The following is a 13,541-nucleotide window of genomic DNA, read 5'->3' on the forward strand; positions in this document are numbered from 1 at the left end:
AACAAAACACGCGTTTAAACTCCCTAAAGGATAGTGAACATGTGTATTCGTTGACAAGCTGAAGGATATGGAATTGGCAGAGGCCAAAGAAGCATGCAGACTGACAAGGTAGAGTAATATCACAAGGTTTTACACAAAATGTACTAGTTTTATGTATTGTTATATCGGAGATGAACGCTAACATAACGAAATAATAATTAAAAAAAAGAACGGCCAATTACATTTTTGCTGGAATAGCCTACTGCTCTCTTTTCCACCCCATATTTTTTTTAAGCGTTTGAATGTGTAGTAGGCCTATTGTTGGTGACATTGGGCAGTGTCTATTAGGCCTACATGCTAGCCGAGTTAGGTTTTCAAGGTTACAAACTTCCAAGGGTTATTGTGTGAGATTGACAAAAACTGATTCATTTATTTGGATGAAACAGGACAGGTTGATGACTTGGGCATCTGAAAAAACTACAAATCTCTGTGAGACAGGACAGGACACCAATAAGGTTACAGCATACGTTGAATTATTTCATAAATAATATTGGCAGGCATGTTTATGATGAAAACTATGTTTACGATGCTTTTAGGGGTAAGTGCCATTACAAGGACAGCAGTAGAAGAACCTGTTTGGGCTGCGCTCGAGTTCCGTCGAGCTTGCGGCAGTACGCGACAATGGGCGGCAGTATCAAAATAAAGGTCCGCTTTAAAGACGTTTGAAATTCCGGTCTGACAAATTTTTCAACATTTTGAACGGTACGTGTCAGTTGTGCTGCTAACAATTCTAGATAAATACACTGCATATTGCATCTGTGAAATTTGTCATTTTAGCAGACTCATCTTGCAGATAACCATGAAATGATGTTATTATGTAGGCCTACACAACATTTAGTGTATTAGGTCTATTACATTTAGTTTTAATTGCAGCCAATCACCCTCTCAATAGGACACAATCTATTGCAATGGAGGCAGCATAACAAATGGTGATGGAGCAGGCTAAAATGGACTCAACAATGGCAGTGTAAAAGTGCACCATCATGGCCTTTGGTAGGTTGAACATCTTCAGCAGCCGTAGGAAGTTCATCCTCTGCTGAGCTTTCTTTGTTAGGCTCTATTCAGGCCTCAATGTGACCCGACTGGGGTTTTTATACCCAGGTACCAACCAAGGTGATTCAGATCTCAATATCTACACTGTAGATATTGAGATCTGAATCACCTACACTGTATTAATTAAAGGACCAGTTGACATCTTTAAGCAAGTTACTGCAAAAAGTTACAGAGTGCCATTATAGTGTTACCTATTCCAAATACATGTGTATATCAGGGTACCCCCAGGATTTTTCATCTCAAATTTAAGACTTTTTAAGACCTTTTCAAGACCACTTTAGATGAAATTTAAGACCAACATCGCACCTTTCCTGATATGCATACGAATAAAATTAAAAAATGTAATCATAAGACAGAACCATTTAAAACAATAACTGTGAGGGGTGGACGTGTGAGTGTGAGTGTGTGTTTGTGTACATGATGTGTGTGTGTGTGTGCATTGCGTGTCTGGATACGTCTGTTGGTGAACCTGTGTGCGGTTGTAATACAACAGATCCTACAGCCTTTGGCAGCAATCTGTTCATCCAGTATGATGAGTTCAGCCAACTTATTATAGCGGGAGCTTTTCCATAAAAGTTGCTGTGTTTTTGAGGTGTTTGTTGCAATTAAATTGCGGGAGCAAGTGGAAGTTGTGATAGAGATGCGAATTTCCCTCTTTGTAATTATAATTGAGTTATTTGTTAAAAATAAGTTATTAATAAACAAACATTCATTAAATAACAAAACCATTGAGAAATGGTCCTCTAAAATAATAACCTCACCAACATGCCAAATAAAAGAGGTAGCAAAAATGTAGCAAAATAGGCTGTTAAATGTATATTACTTGTATTGTTGTTATGGAAACAAACACCGTTTAGTATTGGACTTTTACTTTGACATCATTCAAATGCTCCTCTCGTGGAAATGGCAACAGCTGTTATCAAGAAACATAGTTATGCGATGTAATGCTAAACACGTAGTGAGAACAGTACATAGGCAACAACGAAGTGCACCTGTTGGTATTACAAAAGGACCACCAGTAAGACTGAATAAAGTGTTAAGAATATCTCAGCCTTCACATATAATGGGGGGAAAACTACCTGTGTCACTGTGATCTGACGTCCTGTCCTGCACGCCTTTCTGCCGTTATCAATCGGTTTTGCTATCCTTGTTAACTTATTTTATCTGTATAGGGGTTTATGTTGTTCAATCTCATATATTAATTTAAGGTTGTCCAATTTCAACTAAAAAAAATGTTAGACGTTTCAATTTCTTTAATCACCCAAAAGCCCCGCTCCACTGTTGCCTGTGATAGCAGAAGCTTATTAACTAGCATTACCCTGTCCCTGACAGGGCAGTGTCCTAGTTAACTGTCTAGCTAGCTAGCGCAGCGAGTGAATAGCTAACGTTAGCTAGTTTTATCCTTTATATCGTGTCAGCATCTCAGCCAGTTCAGAGTCATATACAGGTTGCGTATTGTTGGATGCGACGTTTGGGTGTACTAAGATTCGTTGTCACAACGAACAATAAACAAATGTGGACTTGATGAAGGAAATTTAAGACCTGTTGACGAAATTTAAGACCGGTTGACAAAATATAATACCTTTTCAAGGCCTTAAATTATGAATACTAAATTTAAGACTTTTTCAAGTTTTTAAGACCTCGCGGGTACCCTGGTATATACAATACATACACAAACAGCACATACAATATTTATATGCACCCATGACTGCTGGTGTATCTGTCTGCATCATATGTAATTCACGTGTAAAAAGACAAAAATGTTAATGCTGAAAGACACAGAGAGAAAAAAAATGGTGCAATTTAATATCCGAGAATTTTTTATGAGAAACAAATTCCTTTTTTTCAGCTGAACTACACCAATAGGTTATTTGTGTTTAAAAAAGACATTTCAAGCTTTTTGTTCTGGTTTGATTTGTATTTCCCCACCTACGTTTAGAGTAGGCTATCTACAGGGCCGGAGTGGGGCCACTTTTCAGCCCGGGAATTTCAGGCCCATGACCGGCCCACTTTTTCCATGGTAGCGGAAATTGGATAAATGAAGCAACAGTTCAGCTCTTACTATTCTGATTTTTTTTTTTTATCAATACCATGGTTCAACAAATAATGTAAAGGTTAAATAATAATCCACTTAAACTGAGAAGTCAACAAAAAATATTCCGCTATTCCACAAGGATAGGTTGATAATTAACAAAAGCAGAAATAAATAAAGCATTTGAAACCTATCCCACTCTTCAACAACGAGGATATTGATCTAATGTTTACAGTTCAACTCACAGTACAGTAAACAGTTACATTGGGAATAGCACCAACAGCATCTACAGCATCAGTAACTGCCTAAGCATTGCACTGGTTTCAGCCACTTTATCTATAACTGTGTCTTCTAGACATGAGGATTTACTTTTCTGTGCACATTAACATGAAATCCTCCAAGTTCTCCTGACTCAATGAGCTTCGAAACCTATTCTTCACAAATGTTAGGGTTTGGAAAGCTTCTCTCACATGCAACCTGTGTTATGGACAAAGTCAACCCAAACTTATATGCTTACCTAATGACATGATAAGCATCTGTGAGGAGGTTGTACAGGGAGAGTATTAAATGGGCACAAATGGCACAGTTTTTGCAGGAGGAACAGGTCCTGCTTTCAAGCTCCATCTCTGGTTCTTCCATATAGTCCGCCACAATCCTCCTGTCCTTCCTGTGCCATCTCACTAGCCTACATGCCCTGACAGTACAACCTTCAAGAGAGGACTTTTTCAGTCTCTCCCACTGGTATGCCAGGCTAGACAGCCCAGTTTGTAATGTGCTAACAGTAGCTCTGTAATCAAACGTAAGCAGACATTTGCTGATTTCCTGGAGTGCTGAGTTAGGGAGCCCATCTATCTTTATTTCAGGAATGTGTTTAGGGTCAAGACAAGCTTAATCTGAGGCTGAAGTTTTGCATTTGCTGAAAACCTCCTATCCATGCTACCTGCCACAGTGTCCAGAATAACATTATGGACATTCACTTCAAAAGCAACATCAGATGAGACAACTGGTTCATCATCTAAAATCTCCCCTGGCATTCTTTTCTTTCATCAAGCACAGTCATATACTGCTCTTTCTTACATTAAATAACTTTAATTCATATTGTTTATTTTATTTGGTTAATCTCTCTACCTGTCCCTGTAGTCATGGCCTCCTCATTGCACATTTCGTGCTCATCATTTTCAGCAGGAATCATTTTACCATATATTGGGTGATATAAATATTTAATTAAAATATTATTTTTTGTCACGTCACCCGCCCGATCCGCGGTTTAACCGCGGAGTCCGCGGGTGCAACCGCCAACCGCGCATCTCTACTGCGCGTGGGTATTAATTCCTGGAATTTCTAAATAATACCCTTGGCATAGTCTACTTAAAAAAATGGCTATACGTGGAATTTCTTTGTTTACGAGGGAAAACATACCATGGCGTCTGGCAAGGGGCTTGGTTATGACTGTCATGGCCCTGTTAGAGTTTTCTTTATTGGGCAGAGGATATAAGGTTTACACAGACAACTTTTATACCACCCCAAGGCTTTTTTTGAACTTACTACAGGAAAAGACAGTTGCTTGTGGTACCATTCGTCCAAACCAACAAGACTTTCCCAAAACAAAAGTGAACGACCTCCCCAAAAACGCAGACAGAGGTACCATTCGCTGGTGCAGGCACGACAAGTTGCTCTTTGTGAAATGGAAAGACACCAGAGAGGTGAACATGTGCACGACAATTCATAAGGCCTACGCAGGTGACAAAACCAACAGAAGGATCAAAAACAGCAAAGGAGTTTGGACTTCTATCCCTGTTCCAATTCCTGCTGCGATCAAAGACTACAACCAGCACATGGGAGGAGTACACCTTTCTGAAGTCCTCCACAAGACAAGAAAATGGTACAAGACCTTTTTTTATCACTTTATCTACATTGCCATCAACAACAGCTTTATTCTGCACAAAGAGATGGTCCAGCCTCACCGAAAAGACCACTTGACACAGAAAAAATGTAGGGAAATGCTGCAGCTTCAACTGGCAGACATTTCAAAGATGCCCTGCCAAGAGGAACTAGTGACAGCACCGTCAGTAGCACCGCCGGCACAGTGCAAGGTTGCATTCTACTCAACGGATGCGTCTAGCAGTAGAAGGGCATGTATACTGTGCAAACAGTCAGGCAAGAGAGTAAAAACTCCTGCCTACTGCACAAAGTTGTTTCAAGGACTGGCACGATAGTGGAAACCACAAAAATGTTTGAAGGTTGCTCTGTGTCTGTGAGATTGCCTGAGTATGTTACCGTGAACAAAAATGTAAATATTTGTGGTTAATAATAGTTCTTGTTATAATAATTATTATTGTTTTCCTATTATTAAGACCAAGGTTTCTAGATAAAACGTGCCTCTAACTTACTCATTACTAGTGTATGCTAAAGTAATGGAATAAAATGTGTTGATCCATATTGTTTTCTTATGACGAGGTCAAATGGATAGGTGGATACGTGAGCACTGAACGCATTACTCAAATGTGAGCTGTGTTTGTGTGTGTGTGTGTGTGTGTGTGTGTGTGTGTGTGTGTGTGTGTTCGCACAGATTTCGTGTGTGTGTTACCGCAGGTATGTAGGTATCGAGGAGGGGTCAATGCAAATCGGAAGTAAAACAACTTGCGTGAACTGCGTTAAAATATTTAATCACATTAATCTCGGCCACAATCATTTCAAAGATCTTATATTCATCCTACAAATTCATGTCTTGCGCGTGTGTGTGTGGAAAATAAATACAGTTCTTAGTTCTTACTTTATCATTGGAACTTTGACATAATCCGCATATTGAGTTGTATGACGTGTTTTAAGATGCTTCATCATGTTTGTGGTGTTAAAATGCCGTCAGGGGCTTCCACCTCGAGGGATTTCAGAACGACATAAATTGCAAATGGCAAATTTGACGTCTTTGTCAGACACTTTGAAAAACTTCCATACAGGAGAACTCATGTTGCTTGCCACTGCCAAGCGCCACTCTGCTGCTGAGTCAGTCAGTGCCCGCTTGCCGCGCAACCATGTGGAAAACTCGCGCGATTATTTTATGTCACGTGATCGGCTACTTTGATCGGCGCTTTTGGGGTTTGCAGAACAAGCTATTTTTTACCAATATCTGCCGATCAATCGGAGAATCACTAATGGTGAAATACTCTCAGACTTAGTTTTGAAAGTTTCGTTTTCGCTTTTTTTGTTTGTTCAAAAATATTCTTCTTCTATGCCTTGGTGCATCTAGACAATGGAAGTGATACTGCCCCCAGCACTTCCAAGTGTATCGCAATGCCGATTGAAAATTACCGGTAGCTCTGAATCTTTTTATAAAATATGATGCGTCGACAATAAAAATCCATGACTACTAATCGTTGCAGCTCTAATATACACACCAGGGATGCATACCTAAACCCACGTTCATGTTCAGGTCCGGATTCAAATCCAGAGGTTTAGGTTAATAATAAGTCCGGACCTGAACCCATGGTATATTTGAATAATGCTATAACAGCATAATACGATCAACTTGGATAAATTCAGTTTAAGACTCAAGGACTTCTATCAAAACCAAGGCTTAACTGCAGATTGAAATAAACTCAACTTGTCTAGTTTATTCACTGTTTTTTAACCGAAGTTACAACTTGTTTAACAGAAATTACAACTTACAGAACAATAGCTATCATTATGAAAATCTTACAAACGTATGATTAAGCGTACGACAAAAGTTCATAAAACTCACCCTGATCGATCGTTGTTGTTTCCCTCACCAACGCTACCCAACATAGCTGTCAAAATTTCTGAGGTCGGATGCTGCGTCGTTCCTATCTGATGATGTCGTCGCAAATGTCTTGCAATGTTAGACGTACCTCCAGCAGTGTGGATAACGCTCTCACAAAGTTGACACTTTGCCAGGTTCTGAGGGAGTTTAGTTACATGGTCCCATACCCTGCTGCTAGTACGCCGCGGCATTTCGTAAACTGGCGAGATCAAACAAACACGACCCTGTCTGCCGCCGAGAAAACACAGAAGACCTTCGCATCGCTAGCTTCCATTGACTTCATCCTAATATCGCGAGCAGTTGCGACAACTTGCGGGACTTTGGGTCTTGAACGAAAAGGATGTGAGTGCTAGATTTTTTACAAGTCCAGTACCGAATCACTGGGGTTTCGTTTTTTTTGGACCTGAACCGAAAACGTTTTACACGTCCAGAACGCGTCCGGCGTACTGGTACGCATCCCTTCTCAGCATTAGGCCATCTACAGACTGGATTGGGTTATACCATAGACATAGATAATATCTGTTACATAGATTTTTGACAATAAAGTACACTTGACTTGACTATGTCTATGGGTTATACTACACAATGCAACAAAGAAACAGTTCTTATTTAGGTTAATCTTCAATATTTTAATGCATATACTCCCCTCATCTATTTTATAATGAATGCCATAAAATAAATTAAGATCGAATTAACACTTAGATTCAATAAAATCATAGAAGTGATCTGATTGGGTCAAGTAGTGCACTGACAAATGTCACCGACTTTCTCCTGATGCTAACGCGAGACCATAGGTCTCTAGCGCTATTTGTAATGGTTGAGCCAAAGGGGAAACGGAGGTTTTTGAACGGGTTCATATCTAAGCTCCTTTTGGCAGCAAAATGCTTACAATACAAAACACTTTTTGACTTCAAAAGTGGCACCCAAATTGGGCACAAATATGGCGGCAGGCTTTTCGGAAGTGACGTCGTCAACGGAACCCAGAGTCAACGTTTACGTTACCTTGTAGAGGCTCCGCTTGGTGAATTGTTAAGGTGCGGATGTTTTCTGATGAGATGTTGAAGCATTGATGAGGTGCTGGTATGGTAGGCCAGCTCCGTTAGGCAGTATATACACTGCACAACGCTGTCCTCTTTTCTTAATTTGAAATGTTCCCAAACTTTGGACATTTTCTGCCTTTTACGGCCAGCCTCTTGATTGTCCGCCATTGCACCACCATTAATATTTGAATGTGCGTGTGTCAATAATAACAGTCCGGGAGAAACAATGCTAACAGAGCTGAGCAGGCCACATAACGCGAGTGATATGATAGCAGAGACCTTTTAATAAAGGGACTTTGGTGATATGAATTAAACGAAGCCTCGAATGTATTTTGTAATTTAAATTCGACTTACAGCCCTACCATTCTAACTCTCAATTCACTATCATATTCAAACTATCAGGGAACGTCTACAGGACAGGACACCAATCAGGTTACATCACACGTTGAATTATTTCATAAATAACATTGGCAGGCATGTTTATGATGAAAACTATGTTTATGATGCTTTAAGGAGTAAGTGCCATTACAAGGAAAGCAGTAGCCTAGAAGAACCTGTTTGGGCTGCGCCCGAGTTCCATCGAGCTTGCAGCAGTACGCGACAATGGGCGGCAGTATCAAAATAAAGGTCCGCTTTAAAGACGTTTGAAAATCCGGTTTGACAAATGTTTCAACATTTTGAACGGTACGTGTCAGTTGTGCTGCTAACAATTCTAGATAAATACACTGCATATTGCATCTGTGAAATTTGTCATTTTAGCAGACTCATCTTGCAAATACCACGAAATGATGTTATTATGTAGCCTACACAACATTTAATGTATTAGGTCTATTACATTTAGTTTTAATTGCAGCCAATCACCCTCTCAATAGAACACATGATCTATTGCAATGGAGGCAGCATAACAGATGGTAATGGAGAAGGCTAAAGTGGACTCAACAATGGCAGTGTAAAAGTGCACCATCATGGCCTTTGGCAGGTTAAGAGATGGGCAAAAATACATCAAAATGTATTTTGATACAAAATACAAAATACCCATCAAATAAATGTATCAAAATAAAATGCAAAATACTGTTGCCAGAAAATGTAACAAAATACAATACATGTACTTTGTATTTTTAAAGTACAGGAAATACTTTTTCTGAATTTTCAGTTTTCTCTTAATTTGGTATAGCAGAACATTCAGTGGCGTAACGTAGTTATCACGGGCCCAGGTGCAGGCTATTATGACGGGCCCTTGTCAGTGTTGTAAGGCAGTGGTTCCCAAACATTTGAGTCCCGTATCCTTTTTTTCATGTTTGTAACCGCCGCCACAACGCCCCTGCCCCCGCACACATATTCCGCCTATTACACCTGTCAGTGTCATTTTTCCGCTGAATATAGGTATACATCAGTATTTTTGGCAATGTGACTGGGCTATTCAGACTATTCAGATTGACATAAATATGTCTATGGGCCCGGGCTACGGGGCTATATAATGTACACAAAGCTCTGGTGAACCCAGTAAAAAAGGAAGAACAGTCACAGAATGTCAGTGTAACTAAGCAAAGCTATTAAAAGACAACAACTTGATTGATTTTGTATATATTTTGCAGGCAGCAGCTGTGTGACTTTCATGTTTTCACAAAACAGGGCTCTCATTGCAATCTCTATGACTTCCGGGAGGGCTACCCCCACCATGCTTTCGTCATACGTAATTGCGTATAAGGACATCATACGGCTTTGATCAAGTCACATTCTTTGAAGATGGCTAACCTTCAGTGCAACAACTCGATTCGCTCTTTGAAAGAACCTCCTTTTAGTCGGTGTACTAATGAAGATAAATTGACAAGGATCATGACAGCTATCTAAGTTTTCGACCTGAGCCCTGTTTTGTGAAAAAATTGATTTAACATGAGAGTCAATGAGAGAGATCTGGGGTGGTTTCCTTTTCGCCCCAAAAAGGGGCGGGCCATAAGAAGCACCACTTTTGGCAAATTGACTGATGCCTGATTCGACAAGGACATTCAGAGGCAGATCAGATGGTCTAGTGGTAGAATCCGACAGAAAAAAATCTTCTGTCTAAACACTTGAGAAAGTATTTTGAGTATTTTAAATACAAAATTACTCCACTCCATTTTGTTACAAATTACATTTCATTTTTATCGGACCTATCAAATACAAATTACAAAAAACTCAAAAAAATTAACTAGTATTTCAAATACAAGTAATTGAAATACTGCCCATCTCTGGGCAGGTTGAACATCTTCAGCAGCCGTAGGAAGTTCATCCTCTGCTGGGCTTTCTTTGTTAGGCTCTATTCAGGCCTCAATGTGACCCGACTGGGGTTTTTATACCCAGGTACCTACCAAGGTGATTCAGATCTCAATATCTACAGACAGCATTAATTTAAGGAACAGTTGACATCTTTAAGCAAGTTACTGCAAAAAGTTACAGAGTGCCATTATAGTGTTACCTATTCAAAATACACGTGTATATACAATACATAGGCCTACACAAACAGCACATACAATATTTATATGCACCCATGACTGCTGGTGTATCTGTCTGCATCATATGTAATTCACGTGTAAAAAGACAACAATGTTAATGCTGAAAGACACACAGAGAAAAAAAATGGTACAATGTAATATCCGACAATTTTTTTATGAGAAACAAATTCCTTTTTTCAGCTGAACTACACCAATAGGTTATTTGTGTTTGAAAAAGACATTTCAAGCTTTTTGTTCTGGTTTGATTTGTATTTCCCCACCTACGTTTAGAGTAGGCTATCTACATTTAATAGCACTTACAGTTAGTTAGTTAAATTAGTATTTTCCCATAGTTTTTCGTAATTGTATAGTTAAAAACTAATGAGAAAGTTTCGACTTTTAATTTGAAAAAAAGAAAAAAAAAACAACGAGTGGATACCATATTTAAATTTTGGTTATTATCGCACGTGGTTAAAGCAGTTCAGTAAATAGCAATCACGTGTTGCCAACTTAGCGACTTTGTCTCATATATCTGGCGACTTTTCAGACCCCCTTGGCGACTTTATTAGCAAAAAGCGATAGCGACAAATCTAGCGACTTTTGTTTTTGTCATTTGGTGGATTATTGTGTTGACAAAGCACTGAAAAAGCATCTCACATATCCTGTTCTGCAGTCCACGTTACAACTGATCTCACGAGAGCTGTACAGCGAGGGCTGTCATGGTCTCCTCTCCACTCACACAGCGCCTGCACGGCCAGTCTGACTAAATAACAGCAAAATAATTATAAGGTTGTATTCGCGGGGAAAATATTAGTGTTACCGCGCTCAAAATTGCATGCGCAGTTTATTTACATATTATGCAAATTAGTTGCTTACGTCATCTAGCGACTTCTGGCGACTTTTCGGAGAGCTAACAGCTACTTTCCTCACCGAAAAGTTGGCAACACTGACACAACAGTGTAGTCGTCGGCAAAAAAAGCACAATGCTAACACGAAAGACAAAATACAAGACGACAGAGAAGCAGACACAGACAGAGCAGGAAATGTATTATGGTGCGTCTGTGCCAACTCCGGAGCTTTTGGTAGAAAAAGATGGACTTAAGCAGGAGAATGAAACAGAGGGTCAGCAGGAAACGGCCAGAAGCGACATCAAATCTGAAGAGGAAGAGTCAAAAATGAACTTAAAGGACATTATTGTTACAACCATAAAGTAAGTAACGATAAAGTTTCGGTCATGTCTCACTGCCTTGCCTTTGTAGCTTCCTAAATGGCAAGCATACATCGGTCCACCGACGGATTTTGGTACAACATACGCTGTCTATAGCCCAGTTTTGTTGGTGAGTGGGGTATTGCATGTCTTTAGATGTGTTTTAGTTTTTCTGGCAGTGAGCATTTTGTTTGATTTGGTATATGTGGAGATTTTAGTCGTAGGCTTTGTTAGGGTTGCAGGGCAGAGTTCCCATTTGGCTGGTGACAGACGCAACTCGTGCCGTGTGCTGTACGACATGCCGTAGAACATTATTTGTGTTCGGATATGTCTGGGTGGCTGGCACAGCAGGTGATGGGTTTGTTGACGCGATTACTTTTGGCTATAGGATGCTCTAAAGAGGAATGTCTTTAGCCTTGATTTGAATATAGTTACGGTGTCTGCATCTCGGATGGAGGCAGGGAGATTGTTCCAGAGGATTGGGGCTCAGTAGCTAAATAGATTGACTGCGCGTGGGTATTAATTCCTGGAATTTCTAAAAAATACCCTTGGCATAGTATACTTAAAATATCGGCTGCTAAACAGAAGTAGGACTAGGCAAAACAGACATGGAATATTATTGATTGTGTCATCACTCTACAACTGGCCAAAGTATTGATGAGCAAATGGTCAGCTAGTTGATGTGTTCACAGTGCATTAGAAAACATATGTGATCGATTGTTTCTCTAACATTACTTTCTTTTTTATAGTTATTTTCAACAATGTGAAAATGTTACCTGTATCCTATAATATTTTTCTTATGCGCTTCCTCCTTGTGTGTTGTTGTAACAGGAAAGAGTTTGACTCGGACTCAGGTGAGGAATGGGCCCTTCCTACTCCAACAAAGAAACGGCGAGTCCATCCCCCCTCCACTGAGGTCTCCTCTGGGTCAGAGGGGAAGTGGCATATTATCACTGAAAAGGATGAACAACCCAGTCTCCCCCATTTTCAACCAAGGCGACCGCCAGGACCACACCTCATGCCAGGCACAAAACACTCACCTCTCAAGCTATTTCAGCTTTTTTTCAGTAAGTCTGTTGTCACAACCCTTGTGAACAACACCAACATGTTTGCAGAGAACAGATTAAGTGCAGGAAAGAACTTCAGATGGGTTCCTGTCACTGTCAATGAGTTATACGCTTTCATTTCAATTATCATATACATGGGCTTGGTAAAAGCAAAGACTCTTGCAGATTATTGGTCGAGGAACCGCGTGTACAGACTTCCGTTCCCTGGCACGGTCATGACCAAAGCCAGGTTTTTAACTATCTCCTGGAACCTGCATTTATCAGATCCTCAGGAGGACATGGAGAACCTGAAGAAAAAAGGATCCCCAGGATTCGACAGACTTTTCAAAATCAAACCCCTTTATGTGGACATACTTTCAGCGTGCCGCACATTTTTCCAGCCCAGAAGAGAAATTTCAATAGTTGAGCGTATGGTAGCCACTCAGGCAAGAAATGGGTTGAAACGATGCATGAAAAATCAGACCACAAAATGGGGCTATAAACTATTTGTTCTAGCTGACTCATCGAATGGCTATACGTGGAATTTCTTTGTTTACGAGGGAAAAAATACCATGGCGTCTGGCAAGGGACTTGGTTATGACTCTGTCATGGCCCTGTTAGAGTTTTCTTTACTTGGCAGAGGATATAAGGTTTACACAGACAACTTTTATACCACCCCAAGGCTTTTTTTGAACTTACTACAGGAAAATACAGTTGCTTGTGGTACCATTCGTCCAAACCAACAAGACTTTCCCAAAACAAAAGTGAACGACCTCCCCAAAAACGCAGACAGAGGTACCATTCGCTGGTGCAGGCACGACAAGTTGCTCTTTGTGAAATGGAAAGACACCAGAGAGGTGAACATGTGCACGACA

Source organism: Sprattus sprattus (genome assembly GCF_963457725.1).
Source record: "Sprattus sprattus genome assembly, chromosome: 3".
Taxonomy (NCBI): Eukaryota; Metazoa; Chordata; class Actinopteri; order Clupeiformes; family Clupeidae; genus Sprattus; species Sprattus sprattus.